Source organism: Trachurus japonicus, chromosome 1 (genome assembly GCF_045865225.1).
Source record: "Trachurus japonicus isolate A0001 chromosome 1, Traja_1.0".
Taxonomy (NCBI): Eukaryota; Metazoa; Chordata; class Actinopteri; order Carangiformes; family Carangidae; genus Trachurus; species Trachurus japonicus.
In genome coordinates, this window is record NC_140907.1 from 24,121,482 (window position 1) to 24,135,689 (window position 14,208).

Below are 14,208 nucleotides of genomic sequence, written 5' to 3' on the forward strand. Positions count from 1 at the left end.
TAAGGATCTTTTAAGAATACCTTACGTCCTTTCATGAAATACATTTAGATATTTAAAAGAGTGAGAGAAAAACACTTTGCTTTTTATCTGATATGACACTACAACACTTTTTTGCATTTTTATACAGTATATCAGTGACAACAGATTTTCTGCGACTACCCAAAATTAGACAGGGTAACTGTAAAACAGAGAAAATGCAGGAAATAGACTTTAAGGGAACCTAAATGCCATTTTATATTGTGTATATGTATATATATTATTGCTGATGGGCGGCAGAGTGGTCCAGATTAGCACTCTCGTCTCGTAGGAAGGTTCTGGGTTTGATTGCTGGGCCCAGGCCTTTCTGGGTGGTTTGCATGTTCTCCCTGAGCCTGGGAGTGATAAAGTCCATGTTGAGAGGAGAGCTGGGGTGGATGGGTGGATCAATGAAACACAAGACCTGTACAATGACCATGACCACCATGACAAAGGTCCTGTTGCTAAACCTTAACCTGAGTAATTTCTGTGCCAAAACCTAAACAAACCAATTATTACCATGACACCATGACAATGAAGGTCCTTTCCGCCTGCTGCTACTGTACCTTCAGTATGGGTGTATTCTGGTTAACCTGACGACGAACATCGACTTCGCTCCTATGCGTTGTATCCAGCAGTCTTTAACCCTATGTGGTTTGCATAGTAGCAGCATGACAAGCTAAGTTTAATGTCAATAAATCAATTAACTGTGTGTCATTTAGCAGTGTAAATTAAATAAGAGGGTATTGTTTTATCAGGTTTTAATGCAGGACAAGCATTTCTGTCTCTGTTATCCGATTCTCAATCCAAACTATCTTGTCAACCCTAAAAAAAACAACAACAAAAAAAATACTGGTCAATCCCTAGATACAGGCCCCATGGGCTAAGGAGCCATGTTGAGTTCATGTGTTTTCTTGAGGCGACTGGTCTGGGTTGGGGTTGGTGCCAAAAACCTAAATGAAGATAAATTGGTCCCTGCAGGAGCAATAAGACAGAAGATGAAGCCACTCTGCACGAGGAGGTTTCTTCTTCACTTCCTACTACTCCCTCCATCCTTATCCCTTCATCCCACTATTGCCATATTCTCCTTGTTTTCCCACCCCCTTTTACTCCCTCACAACCATCAAGATGAATGTTGTCTTCTTCTGTTCTAATGAAATTGTGGTGGGACACACAAACACACACACATAAACACAATTGTGAGTGGATGTGTGTGCACAAAAACACTCACACACACACAAAGCTGCAGAGAGGCAAACAGGTCTGGTGTGATCCATTAACATTCTAATACGTTTCTTTTAAAGGCGACGTGTGTTGTCTTATTAAAGCCTGACTGATAGAGGGGGCTGGAGAAAATCAATAGACAATGCACTAGAGATGGAGAATAGTACAAGTACACTGAGAAGGGGAGAAGAAAATAAACATGCCCTTTTTAGCTATTCGGCCCCAAAGCCAGGATAACAGATCCTCACATTTACCCATTCCAATAGCACTTGAGGCCCATTAGAATTTGTGATACACTCCTTCAGAGTATTAACCCGAGGAAAGCCAATAGCTTGATTCAGAGCAGCGTCTGAGGTGCATACTGCCTCCACTGGGGTTTCACAGCTGTAGTGCAGAAAAGGCCACAGCAGGAGACATTGCAGCCTTGGTGTAAATACCCACTGACGCCAAAATTAGCGGGGTAGATTACTGCTGTGTAGGCATGGCCTGATCCCAATGTCTTCAAGGGATACTTCACCCAAAATCGATAATTCGCCAATTTTCTACTCACCGTCATGCCAAGGAAGGGTTTGGAGAACTTTCGGAGTCATCAAAACGCTTTTGGAGTTCCTGGGATGTCGAGTGGCGCAGGAGGTTAAGCAGGCGCCCGATGGCCCGGTTCGAAGCCCTTTCCTGCATGTCATTCCCCCTCTCTCTGCCTCCCCATTTCCAGTCTCTCTCAACTGTTCTATCTAATAAAAGGTGTGAAAAGCCAAAAAACATACTTACAAAAAAAAAAAAAAACGCTTTTGGAGTTCCAGGGGGGGTCCGGCTTGCAATGTGTTTTCATATAATGGCGGCAGATAGTGCTCATTTTTGAATCGTCCAAAACACACACTGTGAAACATCCAAATACTTCCATACTGCTCGTCCGTACCGACCCAAGTGTCTTGAAGCCGCGACATGAAAAAGTTGTTTGGAAAAAAATAATCTGATCTCTGTTTTTAGCCTTGTTGTAGCAGTAGCTCCCGGTGGCTCTGTTGGTGTTTGTGCACATGCGCAAGATTTGCTGCAACAAGGCTAAAAACAGTAAAAAATAAAAAATAAAATAGTGAATTGTCCATTTTGGGTGAAGTATCCCTTTAAATCCTGCAAGGGAAATTACACATCTATTGATCTACATGTGCACTATTGATCTACATGTGCACTATCATGTCGATTTGCACCTTGTTTTATTGTATTTTAACATCTCTTTGGCCTTTAATGTTTGACAGTCACGTGCTGCATGTGGCGAAAAGCAGGAATAAAAACAACGACATCAAAGTTTCCGTCTTTCAGACAGCTACAGCACCCCTGCTGGGTGCCTTCTTTTTTTTTTGTTTCTTTTTACATGTTTGCACCATACATTTATGTAAGAGCAAAGAAAAGAAGTCACTCAGAGCGTAGGGTGACAGCACAAGCAAACACACTGAGAATTTGATGAGCAAACAGTGCTGACTGAGAGATGAAAAACATGACAGTATTTAGTAGATTTTGGGTTTAAATCAATGACTAAAACTGACACTGTCGAAAAAAACCCAACACTGTACAATGAGTGGTTAGAGTTGTTTTGAGTGGTTAATGTTTGTTGAATAATGAAATAATCCTGTTGCAGGCAGCGGATCACGCACACACATTCAATGTCTTACAGTCTGCTTGATAAACAGTTTACTCACTATCAAAGTGAACATGAATCGTATCACACTGCAACAATTACCACTAATGAAAAACTAAGCAACCCTTTGATAATGTCAACATTTCAGATCAATTAAAAAGGGGAAAAAAATGAAAACAATATCTACACATATCTTTCCAAGTCTATCTTTAAACAAAATTGACTTGCTCATTTGTTTATTAAATGGGTTTATAGTTGAGCCAGTTGTCCATGCCCCTACAGACTGGGCTGAAAACTTTTCATTGTAAGTGATGTAGGACAAAATCCCAGGCGAGATATTAACTCATTGAGTGCCGCGCTCCTTTCCAAAGTTTTAGTCAAGTGTACCGGCAATTTAGACCATTTTTGACGATTTTTGTAGAGCCACAGTGTATTCTATATTATTGCCACCAACACATACTGTGGCTCATTTGAAAGGTGAAACTTAATGCTTCAAATGGCCACAAACCGTTTGTTTCTACGTGCCTCTGTTCCTGAGAAAAGTCAAGCTAAACATGGCTGGGTTTCACCAAAATCCCTCCTTTTTTTCTAGAAAAGGAGATACAGCGTCTTTTATGAAAGGTGCTCTGTTTGTGCCTGTCACTCTTCTGACACTTGCATTTCTGGATCAAAGGGCTCGTGTAAGATAAATATATACAACAAATGTTGTTCTATTCACAAATCCACTATTGGGGGTGGGGGGGGACGCCACTAAACAACAATAACAGAGACGCACCGTGCCGTGTCACAGCCTCTCGCCGCGGAATGTGATGGTCTCTCGGTGGTCGCGGTCCTTCTGTGGTACGGGTCGGTGATGCCGGTCTGCTTTGACCGAGGGATCATCACATTTTACCGCGGGAGGACCTTGGGGAGGACACGATGTTGCTCCAGATGAAGACCGGGCGGGACAGTCGGCTGAGAGCTTCCTGTTCGGCTCCGAGCTGCTGGAGCCTCGCGGGTGAGAGCAGAGCAGCTGCTGCATCCACATGCAGAACTCCGTTTGCAAAAGCCGAGTTATGATGAAAACTTCCAGATCATGAGCTGTCATGAGTTTTTGATCGTCATCTATTTCAGTTCTACTCGTCGTAGAGTCCCCAAATTTACACATAAGGTGTGTTAAAGTGTCTAGTTTCATAATTTAAAAAAAAGCAAAAAACGAGATCTCGTTTTTGGCACTCAACGCATGGGAACGAAAAACGAGAAATTACGTGGTTGGCACTCAATGAGTTAACATCAAGTGGAAATTTGGTACTAAAACAAGTACTGGGAAGATATTAAAGAGGAACTATGCACGATTTGCACCTTAATTAAACAGCTTTGGAGTAATTGTTATGGTTAAATGACTTGTTACGGGGAGAATGGAGGCGCTCTGCCTTCCACCTCGGGTCTCTTGGCTGAAAACCAACTTTGCAAGATCAGCGCCTTCGACCCCGTGTCCCAGATCAAGTCTCGCAAGAAACATGGACTGCACTACACTAACACATAATCTGTGATCTCAGGATTTGGTATGACCCACCTTGGTAGAGATCACTCCCCCCCTGGATTGCCTTCTCTTTGGCTTTGTTGAAAACAAATGCACATGGCCAAGGAGGGAGGAGAGTTAGCAGTGAGTTTTTACGACAGTGAAAATATGCACTCCAAAACTGTAGGGGGAGCTCTGTAGAGAAAATACAGCGACCAAAACAGTGTAAAAGAGACCAGACTCGCATACTGTAGCTCCCCTTCAACTTGATTACACAGGCTGCTTATGGCCCATAGCTTTAGCCTAACTTAAGGAATTACTTAAGGACCTACGGCTTCGGCGCTTATAACATACTGTACAGTGGAATTGCTTTTGTGGCCAGTATGAGCAGTAGCGACCAATGACCCTGCTACGCATGGAAACTGTGGTTGTAGTAAAACTACAAACAAACACAACTAGTAAGTAAAGTGTAAACTATCTGTGTAAAACTTATATACAGTAGTTAATGAAATAAATACAAATACAGTATATGAAATATGCTGTATACAGTACACATGAATAAAACACGGTTTCTGTCTGTACATCAGCTGCATCATCTACTCTAATGGGACCAACAATCAATGTCTGTCAAGGTCCACATGAATCCTCTTCACATTAAAAATGAACTGACACACATCCCCCACCCATTCTTTTTCACTGCTCCTCCTTTCAGAGAATGTGGAAAGATGCAGCTATTGATTTCTCATCATGTGTTGTCACGTCAGGTTACAACATCCTCTTTTACTGCACCACTACTGACGTCCCAGTTGTTGACTGCCAGTGTATTCTTTGAAGGAAATCCACATGGCTGCTTGTGCACTCTCTTTATTTGAAGGAGGTGGACATGGCATGTCTCAGCATCATCACACCAGCTCAGTGACCATGATCAAACTCTGTTGTTCATACTTTTTCCTGGTTGGTCTTAATCTAATACTCAAAAGAACAGCATATGTATTAAAATAGCTCCATAGCACAACTCCACTACACTAGATAGGGTCAAAATCCAGAATCCAGAGTCTTTGTTCTGTGATGCTTACTGAATTTCAGCTGAAACTAACATGGGGTTTTAACGGTCTGAGTTAAACAGAGCAAGTGGCTACAAAGTTCCCTCTTTGTGTTTCCTCAGAACAAGGACTCTTGTCGTCCATCCTTTGTATTGAATTTGCACTATGAAAGGATCACTTCAAGGTCAATATTGACAGGAGGATTGATAGTAGCAACCAACCACTCACTCAATATCAGGGCCCTGCAGATGCAGGTATGTAAAAGTTACAGAGGCTTATGTTTTGGCACAATTCAGAACGTTTCATACAGTACATAGAAAAGAGCCAGGTATTAGGTTTAAAGAGACACTTAATGCTCACTTTACCTTGTCACAAAATGACTGACATTGAATTAATTTTTTACCTTGAGTGAAGCCACATTTCTACCATAGCTATTTTGTACAGAAAAGAAAAACGACATAACTGTCCATCCTGCACCGGCTTCAACTTCTTTTCTTTTTCGAAACCACTGGGATGTAAAATATACGTTTTTCCGTTAGTGCTGCATATCTTTTCAATGCCTTTTCAGTAATAATTGTTCCTCTTATAAGTTTTTTTTCTGTTTCAGAGAAGACTGAAAATGTATTCAACATCCTCATAAAAATGATTTTATGATTTATTCACTATTGCCCATTAAGATCTGTGATGTGTGTACCAGGCTCTCACGCTCTGGAGTCCAAACCATTACTGGAGCACCTGCTTACGCAGGCTTTCAGCCTGGGCAGTTTGGCTAATTACTAATTGGACAGTTGTGATTTGTTAGTAAACAAACTTCCCCGAATTAGCCTTTGTAACAAAGGTGTTTTAGGCGAGGCTACAAAGTCTCTGAGTCAAAGAAGTAAGACGAGGACTCCAGCTCTGCTAGAAGTCGCTCTGACACAGTGGAAACAAAATAGATTTGGGCACTCAATCTCACCATGAGGACCAGCAATGTTGAAAGTACAGGATAGATATGGATTTGCCGTTTCTATCATGTTTCTGAATTACTTGGCTGCCAGAGACTCACACACACCACTGAGCCAACATCTATGTAACATTTGCCTGGAAGAAGCTGGGGAAATTATCCAGATATTTCTTTATCAGGATTGTTCCTCTAAAAGTAACATAATGCTCATACTGAAGAGTCAATACAATAGAAACCCCCTTTACTTGATACTAATCCTCTTGACAGGTGGTAGGCTAATCAGACACTTCCTGAGGCTGGCCACTGTAACATTTCTGAGACATCGGTATCATCGGAGTGGGTGTTCTCCACCAAGGGTCTCACAGTTAACAGACTGTGCGTGCACCAGACTAACTCCGCAGCATGTGGACATGTTGCTATTTCTGAATGAACACCAGTAGACAAGCTGTCCAATAAGCTGAGGATCCAACAGGTCTGTTTATTGTATTTTGAGGAATGGACATTGTGAATTTTGTCAATCTATTCATTCACTGTAGTCTGGCTACAGTTTGCCATTACCTTTCATAAATTAGATAATATTTTCCAACACAGGAGAGGTTTATAGATTCTGCTGTTATGCAGCGAAACCCGTTCATTTCACCAATATTTTGTTATGATATGCTAGTGCTATTCCCCTCTGAGTCCGGGGTTAGCTGTTATCAACATCCGAAGTCTGTAGGTCGACCTACTAACCTCTGACCTGGATGACGCGGCTTGTTTACCTGAAAGTTGCTACTGCTAATACTATGGTTCGTTTCTGCGTGTTTCCGACTTGTCAGACCAAAATGAGCAGCTGGACGAATTCAGCTTCCACAGGCTTCCTCTCCTCAACCTGGACTCGCTAAAGCTCCGGCTAGTTGAGCTAAAAATGGACCCGAATGTCGAAGCGGAATGATTATTATCGGAATGAGCCGGGCAGCGGTCAGAGATGACATCATCCAGGTCAGAGGTTAGTAGGTCAACCTACAGACCCCGGATGTTGATAACAGGTAACCCCAGACTCAGAGGGGAATAGCACTAGCATATCATAACAAAATATTAGTGAAATTAACGAGTTTCGAGGCTGCATTCCGGTGCCCGATAGACTCGCATTATACGGATATACGCGGCTCTCGGCTGGAGCTAATTTAATCGGAACGACTTGTAATGACACCAAAGTTATCTGGGTCAGTAAATGATCGTATTTTATGCTAGAAATAAGGTCCAGATTGTAAAAAACTGCAATTCTCCTTTAAATTTATCCCGTTGGCTAATGAGTTGGCTATCGCTAACCGTAGTCAGATGCAAAACTTTTTATAACTCCCTTGTGATAACTCCCTCCCTTGTTTCCCACTTCACAGGTCTGTCAATGAAGGTGACAACACTGAGGACAGTTGGCAAGCAGCGTTACCCTTTACTCTTGTGGCTGCAGACACATAAATTAGAATGAATTTCATAAGTGTTAAGTGTTCTCAGTAATTTGCACTTTAAAACCTAGCTTAGTGATGAGGCAAGCGAGCCTATTACTTGATATGAAAGGAGGTTGAGAATAACCACACTCGATTTAGTTTACCTTTTTGAAGACTTAACCAACCAACCAGAGGAATCAACAGTGTACAGATCACATTCACACAGTCCAAAAACCGAAATCTGCATTCCACAATATGCAACTCGTAACTGAGGAGGTTACTCTACATAACTTATGCTTTTAAATCTAACTCCTGCAAAACGCAGAGCTTAAAAACCAAACAGCGTCTTTAAAGCCATGATGCTCTAATACAGTACTCGCCATCATTAAAATTGATGAATACATATAAGAGAGAAAAAGATTTTTTTTAAAAACCTTACTGATAATCGAACATCCCCTTTCGTTATCTTGTGTACAGCAGTGGCAATTTCTGAACATCATAGCATGTCAAGACCAGCTCTTATCAGACGTGGCTCGGCTTTCATCCGCCTAAATTGTACTTTGTCCAGATCAGATGTACTGAGCTGTGCTGTCAGCCGGATACTGCAGGACGTGCTAACATGTTACCCTGCAACCTTTACCAGTTACTGCACAAGTCTTCAAGGACCCATTTGTACATTTTGCTATAACTACATGATCAGCATTATTAGCATTAACAGCTGTTTATTTGCAAATCTTGACAAGAGCCAAATTTACTTTTACAAGACAGGAGTAAACAGGTCAGGGCTCACTAGTTATGGCAACTTCAGTACAGAAAAAGAAGAACATACTGTAACATTAACAGTAACGGCAATTCCCTCATTAGTTTTACTAATATTTCATCACGACAGCGAAGCTGCTCTGATACAAAGACCAAGTTCACAAAAAGCCACTTAGATACGCCATACTGTATTATAAATGAATCAAATAAGAAACTCTTAAATAGGTTTCTGTTCACACTCTGTTCAAGTGGATAAGGAAAGGATTCAGGATTATGAAACAAGAGGATTAAATCTGAAGAATATGAGATCTTCCCCCAGACCACTGCAAGATAAATTATATGTTATACAACATATATACTGTCACCTGCTGATGTGCTCAGTGTTAAGTCAGCCACACGCCATAAATCTCACACCTGCTCCCTCCTCTCACTCTACACAGTGGCTCGTGTGCCAACAGACTCAGAGGAGCTGCTGCCTGCATGCTTCAATAGACAAACCTCAGTTTAGGTGTCTTTCAAACAGCCTCTTGAAGTATGCCTCAGTAACAGTTCAGGGCTAAAGCTGATTAGCAGATTAAGCCATCAACAAAACATTTTGATGCAGACTAATTCCTACATGTAATATATGACTAATTTAAAAAAAAAAACAAAAAAAACTTCAGTCTTTTATCATCGTGTTTCAAAGCAACACGGCACTGCTACATGAAAGAGCTTTGTGATAAGGGATGAAAAGTGCAGAGAGTTTTATTTGGAAAGGTCAGGATTCCTGCAGCAGGGAGGAGGGAGTGGATGAGGAGGAGTAAAGATACCATAGGGTAGAATTTTTTTTCCCTTCCCACCCCCAATTCATAGCCGTCATTCAACATCTGAGGCACAGTGTGATGCTGCAATGTGAGAGTCTCATGCCAAGCCACCGAGATAGCTTCCCAACACGCTCAAATATAAATACACACACACACACACACACACAATAAAAAGCATGTAGCAGTACAGTCTTTTTTCACTACATTCCTTTACAGTTTTCTTTTTAAATTATGATTTATATTTAAAATGTATGGCACCAATTCAGGCGGGATCAGCCAACTCTGAGCTCATGCCTGGCTGGTGCTGGGGGTAGGGCAGCAGACACAGCTGAGAGGAGTAGCCTCCTGATCCTGCACCCTGTCAGCTGTGTGTGCCTGCTGTCGCTCTCTGACAGCAGGCACACACAGCTCCATGTGTTCCTGTTGTTTGCCTGGCCCATTCTTAGAGTAGGGGCATGTCTCTCACTGCAGATAGCTCACAGAGGCATAACACAGACAGACCGCTGATGGGTAATTAAAAGACTGGCAACAGGTTTGTCCCTGCTAGGCTACACAAGGATGAAACTGCAGTCCTTCATACTGTACAAACAAACTGAATTGCTAATGCTGCTAATAGAGCTGGTGGCAGAAGGGTTACTGAGGCTGGCCGCTTTTTTTTTTTTTTCCCTTCCTTTTAGATCGTGCTGGTAAAGACTAAAAAAAGGAAGAGGACAAACAAACCCAGAAGTATCTCAATGCGATCAACATTGAGATAATGTCTCTGTCCATAATCAGTGTTCCTGTAAACACACACTTTATTCACTCATGTAGCCCATTTTGCTCAACAAGCTGGGATGCAAAATAAAAGTGCAATATTGACTTGGCCTCCAACTTGGGCTCCTTGCTACCACTGGCCAGATATGTGTTTGTGCCTTTCATTCAATTGGCGCTCATAATCTTCCTGTAATTAGCATCAGATTTGCAGCTAATTATTCTACCAGTGGCTCCGACAGCCTTGTGAGAATCATCTAAAATGAACCAGATCAGAAAAAAGAAACTAAGAACACAGTTACGCAGAAAGACATATAATCATTAAACTGAATTGAGCCGAGGTATAGACTATTTGCTGAGGCTCTAATTTTACTGCAACTCAGAAAATAAATTCTGTAAGAATCTATACCTATTAGTTCACTGAGTTTTCATTGTGTTTTCTTTGTCACATGCAGTGACTGTTTTTGTTTGTTGAAACAGTTAAAATCAGCTCGTCTCATTTTACAGTAGTTTTTACCTGCTGTCTAATGTTTACAAAACACAGTTTAATGAAGAAACCTAATCAAACCTTTTTTAAAACAGTTTATTACCTGTGCAAATTTGCCATACAAACTGACTGTCATGCACAATTAACACCACATGCAATGTCTTCCATTATTTAAGCACAGCTTTCCTCAATGTCAGACTGTGGACTGGCGGTGACCTGTGGAAAACCACAATATGATAAAGTGTTGAACTTCTTAGAGATTTTTAACAGTTGCCACTTTGTTTCTGAGTGATTCTTGATATTTGCTTATTTATGAATCGTTTGATTGCCTTAGGGCTTGTGTTATCAGAGGGGAGAGATCTTGTATATGTGTCTGATGGTCGGACAACTGGGGCTTTATGAGACTATTAATCACTTTTATCAGTTGCCCATGCAAACATCATATACTGGTTACAGAGGCCTGGATAAGTTTGCTGGAGAGACATTACTATAGCCACTTTGTGTCTTTAGACAGACAAGTTTAATTAGTAAGACTAAAACAACAATAGTAATATTGTTTGTTGTTGTTTAAAGTTGGCCGACACACTGAGAGGACAGTGATAATCTGACGCAGGTAATGCACCGCTACAGTAAAAAACCAAATTGAGTTCATCCTCAGCTGCTGAGGTGAGTCAGTAGGTGGATAAAATACAGATTTGCTGGATAGTCAGAATTACTGTATGTAGAAAGGGAAATTACTCCCCAGGTTTATAAGATATCTATATTCATATCCAAGTGGACATTTTATCCTGAATAAAGATCAAAGCCACAATAAGACTCCACATCAAATACAAGGGTGCCTGTAGATGTACCCATTTTAAATCTACACCTACACTCACTCCTGACACATTTCACCAGTTACCCTGTAACCCAACAAAATACGATCTTCTGCTGCCTTTTCCAATGAAATCTGTTGCTCCCAGGAAGTGCAACCGTCTTGTGTTTCCAGCAGGTGGGCTGGGGGGCTGCAGAGTGGGTAGAAAGATTACAAGAGGTCTGGTCTGCTGTGCTACTGCTGGAACACACAAGCTTTCTAAGCCATTACTACTCACACCCAGGTGTCAAAGTAAGTCAAAACTTTGAAAAAATAGGCTTATTACAACAATAACAAAAGTAAAGAATACATCTCAACATGCAAAGTTTGCTTTTAAAAAGCCAGTGTAAGAACGGCTCCAATACACTTTTTTAGAAAGTAAAATTAAGTGGATTTTTTTCTGTCTTGTCTAGTCTTCAAACTTGATATAACAAGTCTCTATTTTTTAAATTGCAAAAAGATTTCAAGCAGCAATGAATAAATCTGAGTAAGAGAAAAGGAGAATAATAATTAATTATGAACATGTCCTGTGGTGTAACATCCCCTTGCTGAATAAGATTGTATTTAATTTACCATTTCTGTTCTGATGTTGCTGTGTGAGTGTTGTGTCAGGGTGCAGATGTCTCATTCTTCAATCCGTCTGCTGAGGAGGAAGTGTAGTAATTATGACTAAGCTACTTTACCACTGTCAATTAAGCCAGAACATGAAACTGCTTTCATTATGGTGTGTCAAATTCACACATCATGGCATGCGGTGTTAGGAAAAAGTGAGTTGGGAAAGAGTGCATCTCTTTTTTTGGGTACTTTTCAAGAACTTGACTCAAGCTAAAACATTACACACTCATCCCCTGTAGTTTCAGAAATGACCTTTTCCCAAGTCTACAGTATAAACAGTTCATACAGATCTAATAAATTTAGCAAATAAAAAACTTTACACTGTCGTATTCTGAGCAATATTTATGAGCATACAGTATTTTGACCGAAGCAGAAATCCAAACCTGCTGAATGAAGACTGCATGACTGCACTATAAAGTTCCTCAGTATTGGAAAGGACCTGGGGGGGCGTTCTCTCCAAAGCTCAGATTTTTAAAGATATTTTGCAGTTTGATAAATATATGCTTGTTATGTCATTCTGTACTTGACATAAAAAGAAAGAAGTCCCCAAACTGTATCTGAACCGTTGTTGTTAATTGGAACATATGGGATTTCTGGGGCTGATGCCGATCCCAAATATTAGGGAGCAAAAATATTGCCATGACTGATTAATCAGCTGATATTCACCATTAATACATACTGTAAACACAACAAACACCTAAATATGACAAAATGTTAATGACAAATATGAAGGATAACATTTTTATTATTTAAAATGGCAACACTAAATGTAAATGTACAATTTAGAATGTAAATAAAATAAATACTGTAAATAAAATCTAAGAAAAACCTATAATGAATACAACTTCTTATTACAAGATAATAAAAAAAGGTGTAATAAGGTGTAGAAGGTTGTGTGGGGCAGATGAGATGACCACAAAGTAAACACACACAAACATTATTTGTCTCTAGTTAACAACCAGTGCAATGATATAATTTCTATACCCAGCCAGTAAGCAGTTTATCTGCAACGATTGAAGGCACAAAAAAAGCGTTCCTATCGGCTAATGCGTGCATGCAGTAAGTCTAAGAGAGGCCCCAGTCATTATAATATATTAAAAAAATGAACTGCACACAGCATATTCTTAAAGTAGCAGCATCTTTTGTTCATTACAAACAGTCAACCAAGACTACAGACTACACTCTTAGAACATGTAGATGATTTATTAGTTTTTTTGCCCAGTAGAATTGAGCATGGTTTCCCCTGTGGTGAAAAATAAACAACGCTGCTGGTGCCTGGGTTAAACGCAGGAAAAAGAATGACTGTCCCATCATGGACATACTGTAAACCCTCAGTGGCTCATTTACAAGGCACAAGCATCAGAAGCCCTGTGCTACCCTCAGACTTGATTAATAGTAATGAGAAGCCGAACTGATGCTTTTGCAATGTAGAAAGATGGATGTTGTGTTGCACATATTGCCCCCACAAAGATTAAGCTGAGAACAAGGGTGCACATGAACCCTCAGTGTGGAGAGAGAGGAATTACGAAGTTTGTGTTGCACGCGTTGCCTCCTACTGAGGTTGATGTTAAGAGATGGTGATTAACTACTGTGAGTCCGCATTAGCCTGAGGTAAATGGCATGGCAAGCTTAATGGTCATTAAAGCTCATGGTATTCTGCAAATCATAGGGTGGCAACCAAACTAATTTCCTGCTCAGCCTTTCGAATCTTATGTAAAGAAAATTCCCTCTTACATTTCATTCTCTGCTGAACCACAAAATGCTGACTTAGGGAAATGTCTTGTTTTTTTCCCTTCCAATTAGACAGCGGAGCCAGGTGGAGGAGAACTGGCCCGTGCAAGGCGGTGGGGCACCCTCTTTAAAGCAGTGATTTATATTAGTTTTCAAAGTTTTCACTTACTTTGACACCTAAGTGTGAGTAGTAATGGCTGAGTACTAGCTTGAATATTTGAGCTTCATCACAGGTCTCCAATAGAGACACAGCAGATCAGACCACTTGTAATCTTTTCGTCTCTCCTTGCGGCTGGAAAAGTAGGACAACCATGCATGATGGGAGAGACAGATTTTACATTGAAGCAGAAGACGACCACTGCATTTTGTTAGATTGCAGGGTAAGTGGTTAAAGGTCTTGCCAAATTCACACTCACAACACTGG